The sequence below is a fragment of the Labeo rohita genome, chromosome 18 (assembly GCF_022985175.1).
Source record: "Labeo rohita strain BAU-BD-2019 chromosome 18, IGBB_LRoh.1.0, whole genome shotgun sequence".
In the NCBI taxonomy this organism is placed as follows: domain Eukaryota; kingdom Metazoa; phylum Chordata; class Actinopteri; order Cypriniformes; family Cyprinidae; genus Labeo; species Labeo rohita.
The window spans coordinates 18,147,428-18,160,706 of record NC_066886.1 but is presented as its reverse complement, the minus strand read 5'-3'; the positions used below and the strand labels follow the sequence as shown (position 1 = coordinate 18,160,706).

At 37.9% G+C, this 13,279-nt stretch overlaps 1 protein-coding gene across 3 annotated transcripts in view; it reads left to right on the top strand.

Annotated features, from left to right (window-relative positions):
• sipa1l3 (signal-induced proliferation-associated 1 like 3) overlaps nt 1-13,279 on the top strand; it is a 104,479-nt gene that overhangs the window by 46,528 nt on the left and 44,672 nt on the right. For all 3 annotated transcript variants that reach the window (XM_051134772.1, XM_051134773.1, XM_051134771.1), the window contains one exon: nt 2,795-2,885. The gene's annotated coding sequence lies outside the window, so the exon portion shown is untranslated. The remainder of the gene's footprint in view (nt 1-2,794; nt 2,886-13,279) is intronic.

Genomic DNA, 13,279 nt, shown 5'->3' with positions numbered 1-13,279 from the left:
TAGTCACACTAATAGCAACTTTTTACAATATTCATGCGGCTCAGATTGAATAATCCTTCTAATGTGCGGCTCTCCATTCGAAATGTGACTGCACGTCACAACACAGCTCCCTTTTTAAACTTTGAAGTTTCTTGCAGCGTCAGCTCCTGCAGTGTCTTCCAAGCTGCTGTCCCACTAATGATATCTGTAAAACAGGATTCTTAATCTGTTATGAGGAATTTTAATTTTGCTGTTTTGCATATTTATTTATAGGGTTTTCCAGTCCCACTGCTGCTGATCCTAAGACAAACAAAGCTTGTTCTGTTCCTCATACATTGATTTTTTCCAATTAGTGGTCGACTGATATGCATTTTTCAGTGGCCAGTGCCACATGATGCCAAATATCTGCCAATCTGAGATGTATATTGTCCATTTATAGATGTATAGATATTTTTGTGTAGATTTAGACGGTTTACATCTACACATTTTTTTTCTCATTTTCTTTTTCATTTTATATTTTAGTGCCACTGCGTTGTGTTCTGTCACACTCCAACACCAGAATGAGTCTTATGTGAAAGAATTCATGTAGTGTTGTCAAAAGTACCAGTGCTTCAGTACCAAGTCAGTACTTAAAGGGATAGTTCACCCAAAAATGAAAATTTTGTCATTAATTACTCACCCTCATGTCGTTCCAAAGCTGTAAGACCTTCGTTCATCACATAAATTAAGACATTTTTGATGAAATTCGAGAGGTTTCTGACCCTGCATAGACAGCAAAGCAACTGACATGTTCAAGGCCAAAAAGGTAGTAAGGACATCATTAAAATAGTCCATGTGACATCAGTGACTTTAATCAACAATTTCTTCTCTTTGGTGTCAGTCTTTGCCGTATGTGTATATATATATATTGTTGGTGAGCTTGTGCTGTGAGCTTGAACTAATATCGTTACATTGATAAGGGAGTGTCTTTGCTCACTTTTTGTGTTTTGAATAAAAGTTTCATTTTTATGCTAAGCACCCACTGAACCTAACAGCTGAACTCAGCCTAATTACACAGGACGTCTTTAAAGTGGACATCAGATGGCATTTTCCACAAGTCGGTATATCTTTAGGGTCTTCATGAAATATCTGCAACATACTTTGGTTAAAATTCCTCAATGGTCATGTAAAACACCCTTTTTACCTTGTCTAAAACAGCTCTGTTCACAGTGGCTTGTTTTGGTGCATGGCTTTTTAAATGATAATGAGCTACTGCTTACTCCGTCCCTCTCTTCCATTTATTTTGTGTATTCGGTGACATGTTACCGTCGAAAAAACAAAACCAATCCACTGCGTTCTCAGTGGCTCTGATTTTGTGAAAAAACAAAGACTCTTATATTCACTTTTACATCTAAATACAAAATACCTGCATTGCTTACGAGACATTATTGTCGCTGCTCTAGCATGGAGAAAATGGCGGACAGCGTACAGCTGGCTGAGAGAGGGGAATATGCTAAAACGGGACAGTCCGTGAGCAGTCGTAGGCGGGGCTTGAGCAGTATGACATCATAATGCTGATCAAATCAAAACGGCTTGATAATTAAGACTGTTTAGGTTCTTAAAGGATTTTTATCGTTGTAGAATGGTTGTGTCCACACACTGCTTAGACACATTTATATGTAAACACTATGTAAAAGTGAATTTTGCATCCGATGTCCCCTTTAAGTCCAGTTAGTTGACTGTTTGTTCGGGGAAGCCACCAACTAATTGTTTTTGAAAACATGTAGTTTTGCACATCCTTACATGCCATAAACAAGCATGCGTATTTCTCCTCCGGGGCCTGTTCACTGAACGCTGTCTGTGTTCGTAACCTCAAAATACCCTTTCTCTGCCCGCCGCCTTGGTGTGCTGTATTTTGAGTCTTGGCAGGCCTAATTGGATGAAGTGGAGCATGCTGTAATGTGTTGTCATGGTGAAGCAGCGCTGGGCTGTAATGTGATTTGCTGTAGTGGCAATCAAGGCTTTAAGTTCTCTCCGATGGAATCAGGAGTGTGTGAGACGCCCAGTGTGAACTAAACGTAGGTGTGTATCACCTTAATCCTGCGATCCAGAGCAGGCACACACACCATTGCCAGCTGATATCCACTGGCACAGACTCCACACAAACAATCGGGAGAGGAACTAGAGCTGAATTGATCAGTATTGATGGGCGGGAGTCTGTCGGACCATAGTGTTTGCCGCCGCAGGGAATGTTTGTGTGGCGGAGCGCGTCTCTTCCTGTCCCTTCAGTGGATGCTGACACATGCTTTGTATCTTTCCCTCCAAAACAGCATGTGTCTATGCAGGCGACGTCTGTGTGCGATAGATAAACCCGAAATTCATGAGCTATGAATCAGGCTTAGGCTGCCTTTGATGTCCCATACTACGAAGAGACATTCCAAAGCCTGTGTGTGTGTATGTGAAGAGCGAGTCGCATTAGTGCTACGAAGGCAAGAGCAGCAGCTGTCAGCTCGTACCCATCAGCTTTGCTTTGACTCTATTGTCTGAGGAGACTGTGGGTAGATGCCTGCGGGCTGGCAGTGCCACACACACAAGCCACATCTACTGTTATTTCACACATGGATGTTGTATCGCACCTCGTGCACTGTAATTCATAATATCAAGCTCATTATTTTGACATGTGCCATGTCATTTTCTCTCACTGCTTGTGTTTCTAATTCTGAAAAATGCTCGCTGACACACGTACGTAATGATAGCTTCTACTGTTTGGGGAGCTGCTGTTTCTATAGCAGCAGGTAGTAACAATGCTAACGTCTCACTCTGGTTTCTTTGACAGATCACTTCGTCTTCTGACAGCTTGGTGACGCCCACAAAAGGAATGGACTGACCCGTAACTCATGGCTTCCTTAGAACTGTGACTTTCTCTGGTAATATATTCACTCACACATGACTTAGAATTGGGAATTCATATTGTTCCATTATACTCTGTTCCCTCGACTTGGTGAGCTCACTACCTAGACGCCATTATTGAGCATTTGACATGTCTGAATAAACATTTTTGGAATCTTGTTGAAATGTTTGAGCATCATAGACATGTTGGAACAGTTGGTTTGTTGTGTTTGATTCAACTCTCATACCTTAGTGAGCTCACTATCTACCTAGGAAATAATTTTGATCATAGACAAGATGCTGAATCATAGGCTTGTTGTAACATTCAAGCTGGCATGTTCAGATTCAGGTTTAAAACTAAGTAACCTTGTTCTAGTAAGACAGCATTTTTGAGCATCATTGACATGTTGGAATGTTTAGTTTGACATTTTTGATTCAACATGTTTGATTCAACACTCAAAACCAGTCACAAGGGTAACTACTTAGTGAGAATTTTTTTTTTACATCATTGGTGAATTGTTCATTAAAACAAGTTTGATTCAATTTTTGAATGCTTCACTTTGAAATGTTTGATATTTGATTTTTTTGATTCAACGTTCAAGCTGATTACTGAGACAGCATTTGTTTCAACATAATGTTCAAAATTACGTTTAGTTTTTAGTAACCTAAACAGCACCTTGTGTATCATTGCATTTGGTTATACAGGTTTGATTCAGCAGATTTAATTTGATTTTGGATTGTTCAGTTCGAAATGTTTGACACTCAGACCCTGTTTACACTAGTGCGTTTTCGTGTTTAAAACAATGCTTTAAACTGAAAATGTTCCCCGTCTACACTTACAAGTGTAAATAAACTGTGTTATAAATAAAATGCATTACTAACGGCATTACTTTTTTCAGTAACAAGTAATCAAACGAATTACAGTTTCCGCCGCTACCGTTACTGACAATAAAATGCGGCACTACTCTAATTTTTGCACTGTGTTCTTTTCTGAGGTAAATTCTGGCTTATTCCTCTCAGCACGTTGTCTTCCAGACACAAAAAGTAGCCGAGATAAACTTGATGAATGTTGGTGTTTGTTTACCGAGGTGATGTGGGTGTTTATCTACATGTCCATGTGTCTCATGTGGATGTTTAACATTTAAAAAGCGGAGTAGATGAGTTGAGATGGTAAAAACTGGAGCTCGCATTGATATCATACGGATTACATCAGAGAATATTTGTTTTTGAGTGACTTACTTCATTTAAAAAAATATACATTGCAAAATTTCTTTTTTTATATAAAGATTTATTTTTGGCATTTTTATGCCTTTTAGATAGGACAGTGTAGTTGAATAGGAAGCAAAGTGGGAGAGAGAAGGGTGTGGGATCGGGAAAGGTCCACGAGCTGGGGTTCGAACTCGGGAAGCCTGCTGTTCAACAGTGCTATATGTCGGCATGCTAACTGTGAAGCTATTGGCGCCGGACATTTCAAGATTTCTGTACATATATTTCTCATGTCTGTGAGGCACGGCAGAGGGCGTGCCCTGTTTATTTCTTTATTTTATAAAAGCACATTGTTTTCTTGTTATTATGATGTTTTTCATGTTCGCGAGTTGAAGCGAGCCCAATAACATGATATTTAGCCCCTGGAAGGTGTCTCACTCGTTGTCCCACAGCAACATTAAAACAGTGTATATTTGTGTACAATGTTTTATTCATTTACCATATTTAATATTGGGGGCATCCAAGTTTGACATTTGAGCATTTTTTTAAAAAGTAACACAATAGTTACTTTCCCTGGTAATAAGTTTCTTTTATAATGATGTAACCAGGAAGTAAGAAGTAACTAGTAACTATAACTAAAAAGTAACGTGCCCAACACTGGTCATGATCATTTATAATGAGCATGATGTTACTGTTTACATGATTGTCAAGGATATGCAGGGAAAATGTGTGGGCAGCCACGCCATTGTTTTCAAGAGTCCCCCTTTTGGTCCTTTTACACTGAAACGCTACCCTGGAGATTTCAAACTAAAACGGGTCTGCAGTGTTTTCGAAAGTCTCCATTTTCAAGGGATTGAAACACCAGAGTAGTGTAAACGACAGGCGTAATCATATCAAAAGTTGTGTTTTAAATGCACTAGTTTAAACGTAGCTGACTAGGCAGCATTTTGGAGCATCGTAAGGCACATTGGAATGCTCAGTTAAACAGGTTTGATTTGACTGAGTACCATAGACAAATAGGAATGATTTACATGTTAGTTTCAAGGTGTCTGGTTTCAAAATATAGAGAGTTCAGTACCTAGATGTCATTTTTGAACATCATAGGCATGTTGAAACATTTGATCTGACATGTTTGTATGCCGAGTACCTACCTCGGCAACATATTTTAACATCATAGACATATTGACATGCTCAGTTTTAGGTTCAAAACCTTGTAGCATTGGCATGTTGGAATTGTTCAGTTTACATATTTGTGACCCTGGACCACAAAGTGGTCTTAAGTAGCACGGGTGTATTTGTAGCAATAGCCAAAAATACATTGTATGGGTCAAAATTATCGAAAAAATCAAAAAAATCTTTTATGCCAGAAATCATTTGGATATTAAGTAAAGATCATGTTCCATGAAGATATTTTGTAAATTTCCTACCATAAATATATCAAAACCTAATTTTTGATTAATAATATGCATTGCTAAGTATTTTATTTGGTAAACTTTAAAGCTTTAAAGGCGATTTTCTCAATATTTTGATTTTTTTAATTTTTTTTTTGGCATCCTTAGATTCCGGATTTTCAATTAGTTGTATCTTGGCCAAATATTTTACTTCCGTGTTAACAATGTTCAATACCCAGTGAGCTGACCATCTAGGTAGCACTTTTAGGCATCATTTGTAACCATGAAATTTGGGACTATGATGCCTAAAAATGCTAGGTCTAGGTAGGCAGCTTTCTAGGTCCTGACAGCTAGTGGGAAACCGTTACAAGCTTTTCCATCAGTTGTACAAAAAGAGTTGTTTATTGGTATAAAAGTAATGTTGAAGAGAAGGCCACTCCCCAACGCTCCACCTGGGAGATTTTCAGCCTGCAGCCTCATCTGTTTGTTTTGATACTTGATTTGTTTGTCTGCTGTGTGGGCTGACCTGTTTTTCCTCTGCCTTTCCTCTGTTGTGTGTTTGTGTGGTGTGATAATGGCACATCTCTCAGTGACCTGAACAAAGCGTGTCTATGCCTGTGTTTGTACTGCCATGTTTAGGAGCCCTGAGGACAAACTGGTGTTTCGAGTTTTGTTGCCCTTGAGCAGAATTCACTTCCTCCTCATCTCTTTTTTCTCGTTCATCTTTTGGAGTCTTCCAAAAATCCAGAGATTCTAGTTACCTGGCCAGTCAAGTGTTGTCTTAAACATGATCAGGTGTTTTATCCTGCTTACAAGGTCATTTGTGTATTGGTTGGATGGTTGAATAAATGGGTCAGTGTTTAATTTTATTGCTGTCAGTGTCAGGTGAAGGTGTGGATGGTTGCCACCCTGTTTTATAAAAATACTAATCCTGTTTGTTTTAGCCATGTGCTTAAACACTCAGATTACACATGTTCTATTGCTTTGACTGTCACGTTCACAAACCTGAGCACCTGTGCACTATTTGATCACATGCCAGCCAGATGGCACACTTGGGCATTTCCTGGTAACCCGCTGGCCTCCTGAGATCATTTCTGGTGTTAGTATACAGAATCGGCTACTATTACAAATGGGTCAGGGCATTCAACAGCTAACTAGTCAGTTAGTGAGGTAGACAGTTTTTGGAATTGATCAGTTTAACACAAGGCTTTCGCACCAGAGGAAACTTTTCATAGTTTTTACACTGTAAAATATAGAAGGCTGAGAAAACGTTAAAAAAAATAAGGCAACTTGATGCAGTAAGACTTTTGATTTCTCTCAACAAGAGTTTTTTTGTTCTTCCCAGTAAAGATACTTTGTTTAGCCAATGTAAATTTGTTGTTTTTTGCTAATAGAAAAATTCTTGTCATAGCAACTGAAACAATTACTGTCATTGAGGTAATATATTTCTGTTTGCTGGATGAAAAAATGTGTAAAAAAATATGTAGCCAGCATTGTCTTTATTTGTAAAACATCTTACAAGACTAAGATATCCAAGAAATGGATATAAGTGTTTGAACATAATCTAGGCCCAAAACTAGACACACAAACCTCAAGAACAGTGGCAATCAACAAATATTAAAAGATGAGCTCTTTACATCACAGTACAGCAAATAACTAACAATAATGACTAAACAACAACAACAAAAAAGATTAAATGAAATCAGAAAACAGCAAAACAGTAATCCTACAACAGTAACTGCATTATTTATTCATGCTGCAATGCATGCTGGGAACTCAAGAAAGCCTTGACATTTCAACAGTATGAAGTTCTTTGTTCAGACAACTGCGTTTGACTAGTTGGGATGACATTTAGGGTAGTTTTGTTGGTCTGACAAGGGCTTTTATGTAGTTTCAAGAAAAAACGTTCATGCTTTTTGGCGTGTTCACACTGCAGGATCTGGGAGTGAATTTAGTTCTAGGGATGCATTTTGGGGGATCTAAAGTAGCTTCTACTTCATGGTATTGTCCAACCCAGCACAACAGGAACTACCATTGACAGAAATGTATGTTAATTGGTTGAACGCAAGCCATACGAAACAGCACCTGTTAAACACGGAACAGTATTTTAAAGTGGTACATGACATAAACATTAAGAAAACTAATGTTAATGGAATTTATCTGTCAATTATAAGGGTCGACCGATTATGGCCCTGGCTGATTATCGTGCCGATATTAAGCATTTTTATGGTTATCGGTATCGGTTATTTTCAAAACCAATTTGCCAATACAGTAATTTAAGAACATTTAAAGAGTTTTTGTCAGAGCCCTTGTTATTCTTAATTTTGACATTCATTTTCATTTTTACACCAGACATATATCGGTTCAAAATATCGGTTATCGGTCTACTTGATTTGTAATAATCGTCATGCATTACTATGGTGAATGACGTTAAGTTGACCATTACAGTATGGCGGACGGCTTACGTATAGCAGCCCATAGAATTCTGAATGTTTGATTTGACCCTCCCTACCTATACAACATTTTGTATTACAAGACATGTTGGAACGGCATCTTTCTTTGTTATTTTTTGCCTGTTTTTTATATCACATGATTTCAGCTGCAGTGCTTTAAAGGGTGACAAGTTTAGAAACACAAATGATTTGAGGGTTTTTATACTTATGGCATGCTGTGCGCATTAGCATGCTAACAGTAACTACTGTCAGCATGGTGCAACCCTCTTTAAAAAGCTGTCTCTAAATTCATCTCCCTTAAAGTCAGCCGTCACAGCTGACTTTGTAACAAATTCACCACCTTCAGCAATACATTTTCAGGAGATTTACTGTCACCTGCTGTGAGCAGTGTTCTTGTTTTTATGTACAATACGTAGGTGTTTTTTTGTTTTTTTTGGATGACGTAAAGGTTATCTGAAGGTTAAAAGTTATATTTTCCGTATTTACTGAGTATGTATCAGTTACTGAAAGTTTGCTGTTATCATCCATGTGTCACTTTGAGACAGGTTGGGGTCTGGGAAGTGTTGCCAAGTCCACTGTTTTCCCACAGAATTGGGCTACTTTAACACTGTTGCTGCAGGTTGGTTTTCATATCCGCGACTCCAGTAACATCGAATTTAGCCCCTGGAATGCAAATTTTTCCAGGGGAATCCCACCAAAACGGGTTTTTAACCACCCAGAATGCGATTTTTACCAGGGAACCCCCACCGAAGCACAATTGTGCTAGATTTAGGCTAGTCCTGATTAGCAGTTGGGCTGGTTTCATTGTGAAAACCTGGCAACCCTAGGTCTGAGGTACATGGCACTACACCAGAGTCATTATTCTGTTATTTTATTTATTTCTAGATAAACATGAAATCACTTCAGTGATAGTCCAATATAACACTAAGGTGGCCATTATTTGAATTTTTTAAATTCATGGCATCAGCTAATAAGTTTTTCTATTTGACCAATGAGCATTAGAAGGTGGACTTTTATATTGACAGTTAACAATGACTTTGTCTAATAAATGATTAGACAACAAAGGATAGATCTTTTTATTTTAGAGGTTTACTTTTATCAATTTCAAATTATTGTTTTCATATTCAAATTCAAATTATTTATTTTTCTTTAGTAAATATTTTGTAAACAAAATATAAATTCAATTGCTGCATGTGATATTTACTATGCTCTGTCTAAGATATCAACATAAGCATATCAAAAATTTGGTCAACGACTAATCAGTTTACTTTTCTAATGCATATTTCTGGTCTTTTTGTGCAAGATCCATCAGTAAATGTTATTCCAAATAAAAATAAATATTTGTAATGGCATTGAATGAAAATATAACAATATAACTAAACAGTTTTTCTTCATGGCTGTCATCACAAACAATTTTTAATGAAAGACACCTAGTCATAGCCCACCAACTAGTTTATATTGTAAACATGCAGAATGTGTATGTGTTTGTTCTGCTAACTCCCACCATGTGTCGCGTGTACACACGACCTCCCATAATCTATAATTCAGATTTGCATACGTTTTCTCCGCTTTATTGATTAGCTTTCACTCACACTATGGATTTTATGCACCTTTGACCTTCACCGCTTATCTTAGTGAATTAAAGGATTATGACCAGGCCCTGCCTGCACACACGAAGCAAATGCGGGTCAAATACACAGCCTCATGAAACAATAATGACCTTCCTGTCTTCAACATGTCCCTCTGCGTTCATTTCCTGCGTCACAAGCTTTCGTCTGTCCTTCACACCCAGTCAAGTAAACCCTATAGGGCAGATCAAACGTGCGGCCACTGCCCTCCACCGCACATCTATCCCTTTTAAACACACACTGGCCAGCTGTGACAGCCAGGGGGTTCATGTCTGACACCCCAAAAACAAAGTGACAGGAAATCGATAGAGGAAGCAAGCTGTGTTGTGACTGACAGATCCTGTCCCGGCAGTCCGTGGCAGGTATACGCTGAGTCACAGGCTGTAGGCTGGGTTTGTATGTGTGATTTAAAGCTCCAGGGCTTACAAACCGACACCAGATCCAGTCCTTCGATGTCTGATGAAGAGACCCAACCCAGATGAGCCTCGCTAAAGGTATAGTTTACCTAAAAATTTAAATTCTGCCATTAATTACTCACCCTCATGTCGCTCCAAAGGGTCGGAAAGCTCTTGGATCTCCTCAAAAATATCTTCATTTGTGTTCTGAAGATGAATGAATGTCTTATAGGTTTGAAACGACATGAGGGTGAGTAATTAATGACAGAATTTTCATTTTTGGGTGAACTGCCACTTTAAGATTATAGAATTGAAATCACTACTGGTTACATGTAATCGTCTGTGTGTGTGTGTGTGTGGTCTCAGTTTGAAGTAGCAGAATCAGAGCTAATTACTATGTGAGCAATTAAAAACAGTTTGAAGTCTTTCAGATCTGGCACTTGGTGTCGGCTTGCTTCCCAGGAGTGTGTTAGTTGAAAGTCTGCATACTCGCACTCATTCACACAGTTCAAACTGGCTTTTCCCAGTTCACTGGGATGAAAAAAAAAAGGAATTTACAGGCTAAGGAAAAACGAAACATTAAATTGGCGAGAAACGCCTTATTTCTGCAGCTGTTGTTGTGAACTTGCCCTGTGAGTGTTGGGATGTGGCATCAGCCAAACGTTGGGGGAAGCTTTTACACGGACTCGCCTTGAAGTGCTTGTACATTCATTGAAACAAAAAGCCACCTTCAGTGCGCTCTGTGGCCGCGCTCCACAGTGCATTTGAACTCGGTGCCTGTTGCCAACAGCATAGCTGAGAGCAAAAGCTGTGAATAACTGCATGCACTGTTTATAGTAAAAGACTGTTTGTAGTTCTGACTGGATTGTTTTGAAGTTAGCTACATTTTTAATGAATTAGCAATATGTCATAATCATTTTAATAGACATATAACGTACGCTATAGATCTAAAACATTGTTGATGTTAGGGCTGGGTAAAAAAATATCAATGTTTTTCGATTTTAATCAATTCTCTTTTTATTCCATTTTTCTTGACAGAACAGTAGAGATGAGACAGGAAGTGAGTGGGGGGGGTTGATCGGGAAGGGTCCATGTGGTGGGATTTCGATCTCGGGACACCCAAGGCACAGCTGCACCAAATGTCGGCGCACTGCCCACAAGGCTATTGGCGCCAACGATCAATTCTCATTTTTACAAAATGATATTAATTCTTAAATCCCAAGAATCGATTAGCCTGTTTTCAGTTAATGAACGAAATATTGTAGCACGCCTCCCATCCAGTGAATCGTAATAAGCTTTGTGCTTTGTTACTTTTGATATGAAACAGTCTTAGATTTAAAATTCTGTCCATTTTATTACAATAGTCAAACAATGAATACCGTTTTGGCGCTGTTTAATGTGTGACAGATCGCTGAAGTGCTTCCGTCTCCTCCTCTTTAATACCAGTTTCAGCATGAAATACACATGAATAACATCCAACGTATGTTAAAAGAGGGTACATCTTACCAAAATCTGTATCCTGTCTCTTGTAATTGCTCAATCTGTGTTTAAACCATGCAAAAACATCAATATAACAACTTCTAAACAATGTCATAATGTCACATTTGCCTCATAAAAAAACATTCTGTGACCTGAACTCGTTAGTCAGCTAGACAAATGATATTTTGCCAAATATATGCACCATAACAAATTCATTATAATTTTTACTGTTCTTCAATGATTCATTTATGTTTAAATAAATCTGTAAATTTTGTTTGATTTTAATCAATTCTCATTTTTACAAACAATATCAATTTATAAATTGCAAGAACCGATTAGTCTAGCCTGTTTTCAGTTAATGAACGAAATATTGTAGTGCGCCTCCCATCCAGTGAATCGTAATAAGCTTTGTGCTTTGTTACTTTTGATATGAAACAGTCTCAGATTTCAAATTCTGTCCATTTTATTACGATAGTCAAACAATAAATACCGTTTTGGTGCTGTTTAATGTGTGACAGATCGCTGAAGCACATCTGTCTCCACTGCTTTAATACCAGTTTTAGCACTGAAAAAACATGAATAAACATCCAAAGTATGTTAATAGAGAGTACAGCTTACTGAATTCTGTATCCTTTCTCATGTAATCGCTCAATCTGTGTGTAAACAATGTCATGTAACGTCACATTTACTTCAGAAAAACATATTCAGTGACCATGAACCCATTATTCAGCTAGACAAATATTTAGCTAATTATCCTAACAGATGTATTATAATTTTTACTGTTCTTCATTGTTTAATTTATGTTTGAATAAATCCATCAAGTTTTTATGACTGCCACCATTTAAATGTTTATTTTTTAAAAAACAAATTGAAGTAGAAATATAGTTATGTAATTTTAACTATATTATTATAAACACTTGATTGAGTGTAATTTAAGCATTTGTATACAAATCAGGTCATTTTAACCTTCAATATTATAGAAATGTAAAATGTAGTACCAGCTGACTTTCATGTATATTACAGCATTAGCTGAGAGATTTTTGTGTTTTCCTTGAGAAAATTTGGCATGTACTATACCTGATATATATCCAAAATAACTGATATTGAATCAAATCGAATCTGGAATTTTACTGAGTAGCAAGCGTGTAAACCAGAATCAAATCGTGAAATTTGTGTCAAAACCCAGCCCTAGTATAAGCACTGGGATACTGACAAAATCATAAAACTCTGTGGGAATCAATTGAACATAATCCCCTGTAAAGAATGATATTTATATATGGTGTGCATGTTGTTGGCCATGTAGAGTGTTCCAAATCAGTCAGTGAGGTTCTGTAACAGTTAGGATGATGCCTTAGGAGGTAGTAGACATTCATGTCTTAAGCTGAGACTGACCTTGAAATGGAGAGTATTGGAGAACCTTTGCTTCCAGGGCTGGATTTTGGGATGGGATTTGAGCCTAAATCTCACCTCAGAGATGTGGCGTATGAGAAAAATCTTGTAGATGGCATTATTCTGTGACGTATTTTGTACATTTTTTGGCCTGTACGCAGATTTCTAAACAATAGCAATGGGATAGTTGGTGTGTGGACAGAAGTATCATACATTGCCATTACTGTAACCTCTTTATCAGAGGTTAGACAAGCTGTGGATGTGTAATCTAGTATTTGGATAGATGGAGTGCGACTGAAGAGATTGAGATGTGAAGAGACAATAAAAAGGGAGATAACGTGAAGTTACACAGAGGAAAAGGCGATGCTGAGTGGCTTTTCATAGTCATCGAGCTGCAGTGAGGCCTGATTTAATCTGACTTTCATATTAAAGCGAGTCACTGGGATTCGGATTCCCTCTCGCTCTCCTGCCTGGATTCCTTCACCACAAAG